This window comes from Aquarana catesbeiana, linkage group LG05, assembly GCF_042186555.1.
Source record: "Aquarana catesbeiana isolate 2022-GZ linkage group LG05, ASM4218655v1, whole genome shotgun sequence".
Taxonomy (NCBI): Eukaryota; Metazoa; Chordata; class Amphibia; order Anura; family Ranidae; genus Aquarana; species Aquarana catesbeiana.
This window is the reverse complement of record NC_133328.1, coordinates 619622979-619636902: the sequence shown is the minus strand read 5'-3', so window position 1 is coordinate 619636902 and position 13924 is coordinate 619622979. Positions and strand designations below refer to the sequence as shown.

At 45.5% G+C, this 13924-nt stretch overlaps 1 protein-coding gene across 2 annotated transcripts in view; it reads right to left on the bottom strand.

The window, feature by feature from the left end:
• The window catches only part of ZFAT (zinc finger and AT-hook domain containing), a 292845-nt gene that overhangs the window by 198824 nt on the left and 80097 nt on the right, over positions 1-13924 (bottom strand). The window lies entirely within an intron of this gene.

The window sequence follows — 13924 nt, the reverse complement described above, 5'->3', positions numbered from 1 at the left end:
GCTTTAAATATTTTACAAAAATAAAAAAAAAATGTCAGTAGGCAGAGAAGAGAATGTATTGTCAGCGGCGGTTATTAGGGAGGACAGGATGCCTCCAGGCTCAGGCGCAGCCTCCCGGAGAAGACGCGGTGGGCCATACTTTGCCGTGTGCAGGTCTAGCGGTGGTATGATTTGCGGGGCAATGACTGACAGTCTGCTTAGCTGCTTTGAGAGCGGGCATCTGACAGTTCATCAGAAAGGTCCCAGCCAACAACTTGGCCCCTCTGGCTGCCCTCCAGGTCATTATCTGTGATGTAGAGATCTTCTGTCGCGGAGGCCCAGCACAATGCTCAGTGTCAATCACCGGCTCTCCGGCTCATCCTGAAAAGCGTTCAGAATGCAAACTTTGCCGTGCCGGATTGTCTGCAGAGACAGGTCTATGTTGCATTATATTTAAAACCAGAAAAAAAACAAACAAAAAAATAAATAAATTTCCATTTAAATTTTAACCACTTCCAGCCCAAGGACGTCATATGACGTCCTTGGCTTTCAGTGGGAATATTTGAATGATGCCCGCAGCTTTCAGCCAGCGATTCTGTGCACCTTAAGAACCATCATAGCGGCAGTTCAGCCCCTAGATCGTTCTTACAGGCGAGAGAAGGGGACATCCCTCCCTCCCCCCACCCTCCTGCCGCTCTCCGGTGCTTCTCCGGGCTCTCCTGTGCCATCGGGGCCCCGGAGAAAGGCCGCCGCCGGATGGTGACCAAATGGTCACCAGTCATCTCTACGACCATCGGAGGCCCGGGCGCAACGTTATGACGTCACGTCCGGGCCGTGCTCGTAAACAAAGCTGCAATCGCGGCTGGAAAGCATGGGATCGTAATTTTTTTTTTTTTTGATCTCAGGCTTTCCAGCCTGGAGGAGAGATGTGGGGTCTTATTGACCCCGCATCTCTCCATAAAGAGGACCATAAAGAGGACCTGTCACACGCCATTCCTATTACAAGGAATGTTTACATTCCTTGTAATAGGAATAAAAGTGATCAAAAAAATTGAGAGAGAGAGAAAGTGTAAAAATAAAAAAAAATAAAGTAAAATAAGCAATAACAAGAAATTATTATTTTTTTTTTTTTAAAGCGCCCCTGTCCCCGGTAGCTCACGCATAGAAGCGAACGCACACGTAAGTATGTAAACGCCGTTCAAACCATACACGTGAGTAGGGCTGGGGAAAAAATCGATTTAAATCTTAAATCGAGTTGAGAGGTCAAATCGATTCAAAATTTATGCAAATCGATTTTTTTTTTTTTTACCGCGCCGGTCCTGAGGAGCTGCGAGCGGGAGTTTTTAGGTGAGGCCAAAGCCGTGGCCTCACCTAAAAACCCCTGCCCGCAGCTCCTCAGGACCGGCGCGGTGAAAAAAAAACAAAAAAAAAAAACCTCAATTCGAATCGTAATTCGAGTTTTTTTTAAGAAAATCTCCCAGCCCTACATGTGAGGTATCGTGCCACGTGCGTTAGAGCGAGAGCAACAATTCTAGCACTAGACCTCCTCTGTAACTCTAAACTGGTAACCCTAAAAAATTTTTAAAGTGTCGCCTATGGAGATTTTTAAGTACCGAAGTTTTGGCGCCATTCCAGGAGAGTGCGCAATTTTAAAACGTGACATGTTGGGTATCTATTTACCCGACATAACATCATCTTTCACATTATATAAATGGCTATATAAATGGCTATTCCTCTTCTCAAGTGTCCCGTTGAAGAGCCGCTCTTCCTCGGGGGGGCACTCGTGCGGGCGCACTCCCGTGTCCTGCTGATGCATCCATTGACACAGACAGCAGGATTCGGCCCCGCCCCCCGTGTCATTGCATTTGACTGACAGCAGCGGGAGCCAATGGCTGCACTCCTATCAATCTATCCAATCGGGACCCGAGACACCGGCTGCTGTGCTCATCCCTGTCAAAATCGGGTTCAGGTAAGTAAAAAAGGGGCTCTGGGGGTTGCATCACAGGAGGTTTTTCACCTTAATGCATAGAATACATTAAGGTGAAAAACTTTGAGGGTTTACAACCCCTTTAAAGCTGAACTTCAAAAAACTGGAAGATTCTCCCTTGCACTGGGGCTGTATCTGTATTGCAGGGGTTAGCGGCTCTTTTAAGTCTGGAAGGATGGGAAAGTAGGTTCACTTACTTCAGTGGTTCTCAAGTACCCCCAACAGGCCATGTTTGCAGGTTTTCCTTCATCTTGCACAGGTGCTTTAAATCAGAGTCAATGGTTTGGAAATTTGGACAGCTATTTTATCTAAGGCCCCTTTCACACTTGTGGGACTTGTCCTGCGGCTTGGGACTATAAAGTCACATGACAAGTCGTACCCCCCATGATTTCCAATGATTTCCAATGAGTACCATTCATATCCGTGCGACATCAAAGTAGTCCCTGTACTACTTTGGTCCGACTTTAATGCTTGTTGAGGTCTATAGACCTATAGTTTACACAGGCATTCCCTGAAATCGCGGGAAAAATCGCAGCCGCAAAATCGTGGCAAAATCGGACCTAAGAGAAATTCCCAAAACATGGCCTGTTGGGGGTAGTTGAGGACGGGGTTGGTAACCACTGACTTACTTGATCTCCTCTACTGCAGGTTCCTCTGCTGTTCTGGATCAGTCTCTGCAGCCCCCCCCCCCCCCATTGCTCTGGCAGGGCTCATACACACTGCGGCTCACAAAAGCTGCTTCTACAGGAGAGATTTCTTTTTTCTGCCTCTAAACTCCCCTCCATGTTAGCCTATGTATCCATGCACACTATAGGAGTTTTCAGGAGTTTAGTGGCAAAAAACAAAACCCCCTTCAAATTCACTTTCAGAAGAGCAGTTTTGAGCTAAAAAAAAAAAAAAAAAAAAAAAAAAAAAAAAAAAACCATGCCAAGAAACACACAAACATTCAAAGACGCTTGTAAAAACGCATTTTTGAGTGTTCAGCGTTCTGTCAGAGGTCAGAGGAGAATGGGCAGACATGGAATGATAGAAAGGCAACAGTAACTTTAATAAGCACTCGTTACAACCAAGGTATGCAGAATATCATCTCTGAACACACAACACATTGAACCTTGAAGCAGATGGGCTACAGCAGCAGAAGACCACACCGGGTGCCACTCCTGTCAGCAAATAACAGGAAACTGAGACTACAATTCACACACGATCACCAAAATTGGACAATAGAAGATTGGAAAAACATTGCCTGGTCTGATGAGTCTCGATTTCAGCTGCGACAGTCAGATGGTAGGGTCAGAATTTGGTGTAAACAACATGAAAGCATGGATCCATCCTGCCTTGTAATACCGGTTCAGGCTGGTGGTGGGGGTGTAATGGTGGGGGGGGATATTGGCACACTTTGGGCCCCTCAGTACCAATTGAGCATCATTCAATTACCACGACCTACCCAAGTATTGTTGCTGATTATGTCCATCCCTGTATGACTACAGTGTACCCATCTTCTGATGGCTCCTTCCGGCAGGATAATGCACCATGTCACAAAGATCCAATCATCTCACCACTGGACAATGAGGTCAATGGCTTCCACACTCAACACATCTCAATCCAATAGAGAACCTCTGGGATGTGGTGGAACGGCAGATTCGCATCATGGATGTGCAGCCGACAAATCTGCAGCAACTGCTTGATGTTATCATGTTATTATGGACCAAAATCTCTGAGGAATGTTCTAACACCTTGTTGAATCTATGCCACGAAGAATAAGTGATTGTAAAGTCTTGTTTTTTTAAATTACAAACATGTTATACTTACCTCCTCTGTGCAGTTTTTTTTTTTTTTCTTTTTTTACAGAGCAGCCCCAATCCTCCTCTTCTCAGGTCCCTCACCGGCACTCCTGGCTCCTCCCTCCTGCCGAGTGCCCCCCCACAGCAAGCAGTTTGCAATGGGGGCACCCAAGCAGGCGCATTCCTGACCCGCGGCTCTGTGTCCATTCACACAGACCCGCCCCCTCCATCTCCTGATTGGCTCACTGGCTGTGATGGACAACAGCGGGAGCCAATTGCAGGATTCCTCCTTCCACCTCACTTTTTTTTTCGACAGCCAAAAGAAAAACAAAACAAAAATCTATGGGCAGCCTTCAACCTCTTGGACACGATACTCCTGTTTGAGCATCGACTTTTTCACACTTTTTTTTTTTGTGTATGTTTTTGGCGTATTTTTTTTTTTACTTAACTTTTTTTTTTCATCACATAGGGGACAAAAAGTCTCCTATGTGATGATTTTTAGGGGACAGGTTCTTTATTGAGACATGGAAGGTCTAAAAGACCCCCAATGTCTCCCCTGTACTCCACTGAACGTTTTGCAATGCAGATCGCATTGCAAAACATCCTTTCCTGGGCAAAGCGAGCCGGGGGGACACCGAGAGCTTGACCCGGAAGTGACGACAGAGACATCGCTTTCCGGGTCACAAGAGGAAGGGGAGGAAAGCGGACGTGGGTCCGCTCTTCTCCTTCCCCTCCACTCACCATGGAGATCCCAGGCCCGCCGATGGGCAAGTGGAGTCCGATAAGCATGGCGGGGCGCAAGAGGGGGGGGTAGTGACGGTACCGGGGGGTGTGTGCGAGCGATCAAGCCGCAGCGGAGCCGTCCTAATGATCTCACCTGACAGGCAGAAGTCTGCAGCCACCAGGATTGTGTGAAACACAAGGAGAAGGAGGCGCCTCTGGGTGCAGACGTTTAAAACAATTTATTAAAACAAAGCAACAAGTGGTATAGCACTCACATTTGCGTGGTCAATATAAAGCATAAAAGTGTCCCAGATCAATCCAGGGGGTTCGTGGAGTCATTTCATCTCTGCTGGTAGATGTAGGGGTCTGGGCGGTCTCACAGCGCTGGATATGCTCGGCCGAGCAGTAGAGACAGGCACCAGAGCGAGGCTTGAATGGCAGCCGATCCAGTCGAGGGATGATGACGTCACACGATGTGCGACGCGTTTCCTAAGCTGGCACGCCGTGAATGGTGTGACGGCGGCGCTCCTTTGTCAAGCTGATTGGCTGGGAGCTAGACAGGATGTTTTTATGCAAGACAGTGATGGGGAGGAGAGCGGAAGAGGGGGTGGTAAGGAAGGGAGGGGAGTGACCTTTGGTGTGGAAGTGTCAGCAATGTAAGAGAACGGGAAGAGACACAGCATGAGGGGAATGGGGCAGGGGATGATGCACAAAGGGGGGAGAAAGAGAATAAAGGGGGGAGGAAGACAAAGTAGTGAGAGGGATATGGGCAACATGTAATGGATATAGAAGAAGATGTAGAGAGAGAAAAGCAGAATAAAAGATAGAATGACAAAGATAGAGGTGGAAAAGTCGACTGTAAAATAAACAAAATAAACATGACTGAAATGGCATGTGTATAAGATAAATGGGAATATGAAAAGGATGCACCATGATTGTATGTGTCTTGATTAGACTAAGAAAAAAACAAAAGAACATGGGTGGACACATATACAAAAGCATGTGTATATAGCATGTGCTGCATGTCCGTTGGCGGGTCAGGTCAAATTAATATCTGGATTATAGAGTAGAAGAGGAAAGTGACCAAATAAGAATGTATGGCATGTAAAAATACGGGTAGGTGGTATATGCATATGATGATGCGTATCCACACAAATGATGCGGCAAAAAAAGGGGGGGGGGGGGGGGAGGAAGGGGGATAGTAAATATGTCTACGCACACATATATATATATATATATATACACATATATACATACATATATATATACATACACATACCTCCACATGTATGTGCATGTACACACAAGGGGGAGGGGAAAGGGAGGGCAAAGCCAGAAAACAGGGGGGGGAGGAAGGGGGATAGGGAGAGTGGGGGAGGGGAAAAGACAGGAGAGTAATAGGGGGTGAAGGAAGGGGAGGGGGGGGAAAGGACGAGAACCACTGTGTGCATTTCTACACACAGAGTCCAGGTGAAAGTGAGGAGGAGGAGACATATCTATATATTATCAACATATATGTAGGACAATAAAAACACATGATAAAACAATTAAATAAGAGGCCTCGTTTCACAGTAAAACACAGAATGGAAGTCTCATGAATGGCAACTGATAAAAAATGTTATGAGAACAATAGTGATGATGTTAAAATCAATAGGATAGTGGGAATATGTAGGAGGATGGGAAAACAAGAACCCTATTGGCTAATGTGATATAAATCTCACAGAATAGTGGAGGTTTCGATACATTCGTTTATTCCCCCGGGCGAGAGGACATCTAGACGATAGATCCAATAGGTCTCTCTCGCACATAATTTTTTGAACCTTTCGGCAGGGGAGAGAGACCTAGGGATCTGTTCAATGACCCAAACGGATAGTCCAATGGTGGAGCCCTTGTGGGCTGTGGCGAAGTGTTTCGGTACACTGTGGGGGTCAGTGCCCCCCTCAATGTATCTCCTGTGTTCTCCAAATCGTTGTCTCAGGGGCCGGATGGTACGGCCAACATATATGAGACCACATGGACAAATCAAGCCATACACAACATAGTCGGATGAACAGTTATAGAAATCTTTGAGGGTGTAAGTCTGGCCTTTGGTGGAAAAGGATTTTTGGCCGTGATGGACAAAATGGCAAGTCTTGCACAATTTTTTTCGGCATTGGAACATCCCTACTAGAGGAATGAGTGGGGTGATGGGTGGGAAAGCCGGGGTAGTCTTGAGTTTACTGGGGGCAATTTTGTTTTTGAGATTAGGGGCCCTACGATAGGTAACCTGAGGGTGCGTGGGGAGGATGGATTTGAGGTGGGGATCTTGTTGGAGAATATCCCAATGTTTTCGGAGAATCTTTTCCATCCTGTTGTGCTGAGAATGGAAGGTGGTGATGAACCTGATGGGGCAATGGGTGGGGGGTGTATTATTGCGTGTGGGTTTTGCGTGAAGGTATAAGTTGTAAGCAGTCTCCACTAAATCTTCCGGATATCCTTTTTCGAAAAACTTCTTTTTGAGGTGAATACTGGCATCAACATAGTCTGCTTTTCTGGTGCAATTCTGTCTCAATCTACAGAATTGACCTTTTGGGATATTTTTAATCCACGGAGGATAGTGGCAACTCTTAAAATGGAGGTATGAGTTGCCACTAGTGGGCTTGGTGTAGTTTTTAGCATATATCTCATGGTTATCGTGTCTTAATTCCAGATCTAGAAAAGCTAGAGAAGTCTGGTTGTGGTCGTATGTAAAAGATAGTCCGTACTTGTTATTGTTGCAATGTGTGGTGAATGATGGAATGAGATCCGAGGGTCCGTCCCAAATAATTATTATATCGTCAATATATCTGCCAAAAAAGACGATATTGGCCGAATAGGGGTTGTTTTGGTAAATGTACTGTTGTTCCCAAAAACCCATGGCCAGGTTCGCATATGAGGGGGCAAAATTAGCCCCCATCGCAGTCCCTTGTAGCTGTAAATAGAAGTCACCGTTAAAAGTGAAATAGTTGTGTGTGAGACAAAACCTGGTGGCTTCTATGATAAAGGTGGCCTGACGGGGATTGATAAGTGGATCTTGCGAGAGGAAGTACTCGAGGGCCATAATGCCAAAATCGTGGGGAATAGAGGTGTACAGGGAACTTACGTCTAAAGATAGCCAAGAGTACGTGGGTTCCCAACGGTATGGTGAAAGTTGTTCCATGAGGTGTGTCCCGTCACGTATGTAAGACTGAAGTTGGTGTACCAGGGGTTGTAAGTATCTGTCAACATATAAGCTGAAGCCTGAAGTGATGCTGTCCATGGAGGCCACAATTGGCCTGCCTGGGGGATTATGCTGGTTTTTGTGAATCTTCGGTAGGTGGTAGAAATAAGGGATGGAATAGAATTGTTTACGGAAGAAGAGGCTTTCTGTCTTGGAGATGATATTGTCACCAAGGGCTGTCGAGATAAGGAGTTCAGCTTCTGAAGTAAATTCATTGGTGGGATCTTTGGAGAGTTTTGTGTAGGTGGTGTGGTCTGACAGAAGCCTTTCAGCCTCACTGATGTAGTCAATTTTGTTTTGGAGTATAATACCACCTCCTTTATCAGCAGGCTTGATAATGAGGTCTTCTGCTAGAATGAATTGTTGTAACGATCTGGTTTCAGATGATGAGAGGTTGTGGGATATGGAGGTGGATGTGGTGTTGCAAAGTTTGGTCATGTCAGAGAAGACCACTCTGTAAAAACTTTCTATGTAAGGCCCTTTGGAATGTGTGGGGAAAAAGACGGATTTGGGCTTCAAATCAGAATGTATAATTGGTGGGGATGTGGAGAGATGTTGTGTGAGTAATCTAGACAAATCGTCTTCTGTACATGGGATGTCGTCTGTAGTGTATGAAATATCCAGACAGTCATAGTCGTAGATGTCAGAAGTATTGTCGGGGTCTATGGGTGTAGGGTGAGACGAGGTGGTGTCAGCTTTTGAGATGGGGATTAGTAGATCTTTTTTAGCTTTTTGGATATTAAAATGTCTCTGGAGAGTTAGATTCCTAATGTAACAATTTAGATCTTTGAAAAGCAGAAAAGGATTAGGCCTATTAATAGGAGCAAAATTTAAGCCACGGCTGAGAAGTGCCGTGTCAGCAGAGGACAGGATGTGGTTGGACAGATTGAAGATTTTTACCGTTTTTTTGGGTTCTGTATGTATGTTGGTTCGTCTAGTTCGTCCCCCTCGGCGACCTCTTCTGTGAGTTTTCTTTTTCTGGATGTGATTATCGGAGGGGGACTGGACACTAAAAAAGTATCCTGGGAAGGGGTCTGGGATAAGTCGACAGGGATATGACATCCAGTGGTGTGGGAAGGAGGGACAGGTGGGTCAGTTGGAAGATTAACAATATCTCCTGTTAGAATATCTGAATGAGACTGTATATTATCTATTTGTGCAATAGATGTATACGGAGAGCTGGTGGTACCATTGGTGAGGCCAACGTTGGTGGCCTGACTAGATGAGTCTATGGGTGTGGGATTATGTCTATTGTAAAAAAGGGTTAGAGAAGTAATAAGTTCTCTATTTTTTTGTATATACTTTCTTGGGTATTTTTGATTTAAATCCAGTTGTTTATTGCTTTTCTTCCATGTAGGAGTGGGGTGATAACTGACCGGGGGGTGTGGGCCAAGTGTATGGGAGGACGGTCGAGTTTTTGAGGGTATAGGGAGTGTCTTTGATCTCTGAGGTATACTGAGTTGTATACTCATAAGGGGAGGAGGGTAGGAAGTGGAAGCAGGGGGTGGTAAACTCATGAGAGGTGGGGGGCCTGAAGCAGAGAAAGACAGATGACGAGATGCTTTTTTGTCTGAAACCTGAGTAGGTAATGTATGGGAAAAAGAAGTGTGGGGTTTTACTCCAAAACAAAATTGACTACATCAGTGAGGCTGAAAGGCTTCTGTCAGACCACACCACCTACACAAAACTCTCCAAAGATCCCACCAATGAATTTACTTCAGAAGCTGAACTCCTTATCTCGACAGCCCTTGGTGACAATATCATCTCCAAGACAGAAAGCCTCTTCTTCCGTAAACAATTCTATTCCATCCCTTATTTCTACCACCTACCGAAGATTCACAAAAACCAGCATAATCCCCCAGGCAGGCCAATTGTGGCCTCCATGGACAGCATCACTTCAGGCTTCAGCTTATATGTTGACAGATACTTACAACCCCTGGTACACCAACTTCAGTCTTACATACGTGACGGGACACACCTCATGGAACAACTTTCACCATACCGTTGGGAACCCACGTACTCTTGGCTATCTTTAGACGTAAGTTCCCTGTACACCTCTATTCCCCACGATTTTGGCATTATGGCCCTCGAGTACTTCCTCTCGCAAGATCCACTTATCAATCCCCGTCAGGCCACCTTTATCATAGAAGCCACCAGGTTTTGTCTCACACACAACTATTTCACTTTTAACGGTGACTTCTATTTACAGCTACAAGGGACTGCGATGGGGGCTAATTTTGCCCCCTCATATGCGAACCTGGCCATGGGTTTTTGGGAACAACAGTACATTTACCAAAACAACCCCTATTCGGCCAATATCGTCTTTTTTGGCAGATATATTGATGATATAATAATTATTTGGGACGGACCCTCGGATCTCATTCCATCATTCACCACACATTGCAACAATAACAAGTACGGACTATCTTTTACATACGACCACAACCAGACTTCTCTAGCTTTTCTAGATCTGGAATTAAGACACGATAACCATGAGATATATGCTAAAAACTACACCAAGCCCACTAGTGGCAACTCATACCTCCATTTTAAGAGTTGCCACTATCCTCCGTGGATTAAAAATATCCCAAAAGGTCAATTCTGTAGATTGAGACAGAATTGCACCAGAAAAGCAGACTATGTTGATGCCAGTATTCACCTCAAAAAGAAGTTTTTCGAAAAAGGATATCCGGAAGATTTAGTGGAGACTGCTTACAACTTATACCTTCACGCAAAACCCACACGCAATAATACACCCCCCACCCATTGCCCCATCAGGTTCATCACCACCTTCCATTCTCAGCACAACAGGATGGAAAAGATTCTCCGAAAACATTGGGATATTCTCCAACAAGATCCCCACCTCAAATCCATCCTCCCCACGCACCCTCAGGTTACCTATCGTAGGGCCCCTAATCTCAAAAACAAAATTGTCCCCAGTAAACTCAAGACTACCCCGGCTTTCCCACCCATCACCCCACTCATTCCTCTAGTAGGGATGTTCCAATGCCGAAAAAAATTGTGCAAGACTTGCCATTTTGTCCATCACGGCCAAAAATCCTTTTCCACCAAAGGCCAGACTTACACCCTCAAAGATTTCTATAACTGTTCATCCGACTATGTTGTGTATGGCTTGATTTGTCCATGTGGTCTCATATATGTTGGCCGTACCATCCGGCCCCTGAGACAACGATTTGGAGAACACAGGAGATACATTGAGGGGGGCACTGACCCCCACAGTGTACCGAAACACTTCGCCACAGCCCACAAGGGCTCCACCATTGGACTATCCGTTTGGGTCATTGAACAGATCCCTAGGTCTCTCTCCCCTGCCGAAAGGTTCAAAAAATTATGTGCGAGAGAGACCTATTGGATCTATCGTCTAGATGTCCTCTCGCCCGGGGGAATAAACGAATGTATCGAAACCTCCACTATTCTGTGAGATTTATATCACATTAGCCAATAGGGTTCTTGTTTTCCCATCCTCCTACATATTCCCACTATCCTATTGATTTTAACATCATCACTATTGTTCTCATAACATTTTTTATCAGTTGCCATTCATGAGACTTCCATTCTGTGTTTTACTGTGAAACGAGGCCTCTTATTTAATTGTTTTATCATGTGTTTTTATTGTCCTACATATATGTTGATAATATATAGATATGTCTCCTCCTCCTCACTTTCACCTGGACTCTGTGTGTAGAAATGCACACAGTGGTTCTCGTCCTTTCCCCCCCCTCCCCTTCCTTCACCCCCTATTACTCTCCTGTCTTTTCCCCTCCCCCACTCTCCCTATCCCCCTTCCTCCCCCCCCTGTTTTCTGGCTTTGCCCTCCCTTTCCCCTCCCCCTTGTGTGTACATGCACATACATGTGGAGGTATGTGTATGTATATATATATGTATGTATATATGTATATATGTGTATATATATATATATATGTGTGCGTAGACATATTTACTATCCCCCTTCCTCCCCCCCCCCCCTTTTTTTGCCGCATCATTTGTGTGGATACGCATCATCATATGCATATACCACCTACCCGTATTTTTACATGCCATACATTCTTATTTGGTCACTTTCCTCTTCTACTCTATAATCCAGATATTAATTTGACCTGACCCGCCAACGGACATGCAGCACATGCTATATACACATGCTTTTGTATATGTGTCCACCCATGTTCTTTTGTTTTTTTCTTAGTCTAATCAAGACACATACAATCATGGTGCATCCTTTTCATATTCCCATTTATCTTATACACATGCCATTTCAGTCATGTTTATTTTGTTTATTTTACAGTCGACTTTTCCACCTCTATCTTTGTCATTCTATCTTTTATTCTGCTTTTCTCTCTCTACATCTTCTTCTATATCCATTACATGTTGCCCATATCCCTCTCACTACTTTGTCTTCCTCCCCCCTTTATTCTCTTTCTCCCCCCTTTGTGCATCATCCCCTGCCCCATTCCCCTCATGCTGTGTCTCTTCCCGTTCTCTTACATTGCTGACACTTCCACACCAAAGGTCACTCCCCTCCCTTCCTTACCACCCCCTCTTCCGCTCTCCTCCCCATCACTGTCTTGCATAAAAACATCCTGTCTAGCTCCCAGCCAATCAGCTTGACAAAGGAGCGCCGCCGTCACACCATTCACGGCGTGCCAGCTTAGGAAACGCGTCGCACATCGTGTGACGTCATCATCCCTCGACTGGATCGGCTGCCATTCAAGCCTCGCTCTGGTGCCTGTCTCTACTGCTCGGCCGAGCATATCCAGCGCTGTGAGACCGCCCAGACCCCTACATCTACCAGCAGAGATGAAATGACTCCACGAACCCCCTGGATTGATCTGGGACACTTTTATGCTTTATATTGACCACGCAAATGTGAGTGCTATACCACTTGTTGCTTTGTTTTAATAAATTGTTTTAAACGTCTGCACCCAGAGGCGCCTCCTTCTCCTTGTGTTTTGCAGTACCTTTGGGATAATGGCTTTCACTCCCACCAGAAGGCAGCCCTGAATGTGGACTCTACACATAACTTTTGTCCCCTTCACTTACTGTGTTACATTATGGACTCAGTTTTCATGCTATATTTATGAGATATATATATACAATGTTTTTTTATAACCCATCTTTGCACATTACTGTTATCTGGATATAGCTGTCATTACTTGCGCCGAATACTTGTTACACCAGGATTGTGTGAAATGCCCCCCCCCCCCCCCCGGCCAATGGGTCTGTATAGCTCAGTAAAAAAAAAGCTCTACTGAATTTTTTCAAGCAAGCTGCAGTGTGCAAGAGGCCTAATGCCGCATACACACGACCGTTTTTTCCGTCGGAATGAACTCTGAAGGACTTTCAGACGGAGTTCCACTGAAACTGTCTTGCCTACACACAATCACACCAAAGTCCAGCACGTACGACAGGACTAGAAAAAGGAAGTTCAATAGCCAGTAGCCAATAGCTTCCGTCTCGTACTTGCTTCAGAGCATGCGTCGTTTTTGGAATGTCGGAACAGCGTACAGACGATCGGTTTTCCCGATAGGAACAGATTTCTTCGGAAAGATTTGAAACATGTTCTATTTCTAGGTCTGTCAGAATTTTAGAAAGAAAAAGTCCGATGGGGCATACACACGATCGGAATGTCCGATGAAAAGCTTCCGTCTGCCGGAAAGTCCGACTGTGTGTACGTGGCATAACTCATTTCAGATTATTAGGTAAAGTAAACAAAATAATATATTAAATAAATAAATAAAAATACCGTATTTATCGGCGTATAACACACACTTTTTTCCCCTTAAAATCAGGGGGAAATCGCGGGGGCATGTTATACGCTGATCCCCGCTGACTGTAAGCGGAGGAGCGATCGCCGCCGACATTCATACATAGCCGAGTGTACTCGGCTGGGTTCAGCTAGCTCCGCTCATAGTCACGCCCAGTCCCGCCCTAAGATGGACATAACACAGGGACTGGGCGTGACTGAGCAGAGCTAGCCGAACCTAGCCGAGTACACTCGGCTATGTATGAATGTCGGTGACACTCGGCTCCGCCCACAGGGCTCCGAGAGGAGCCGAAAGCAGCCGAGAGCCGCCGAGCGTCTCGGTGGCACCATATTTAAAAACGGCAGCGACACTACAAGGCTGCAGATGACACTACAAGGCTGCAGATGACACTACAAGGCTGCAAATGACACTACAAGGCTGCAAATGACACTAC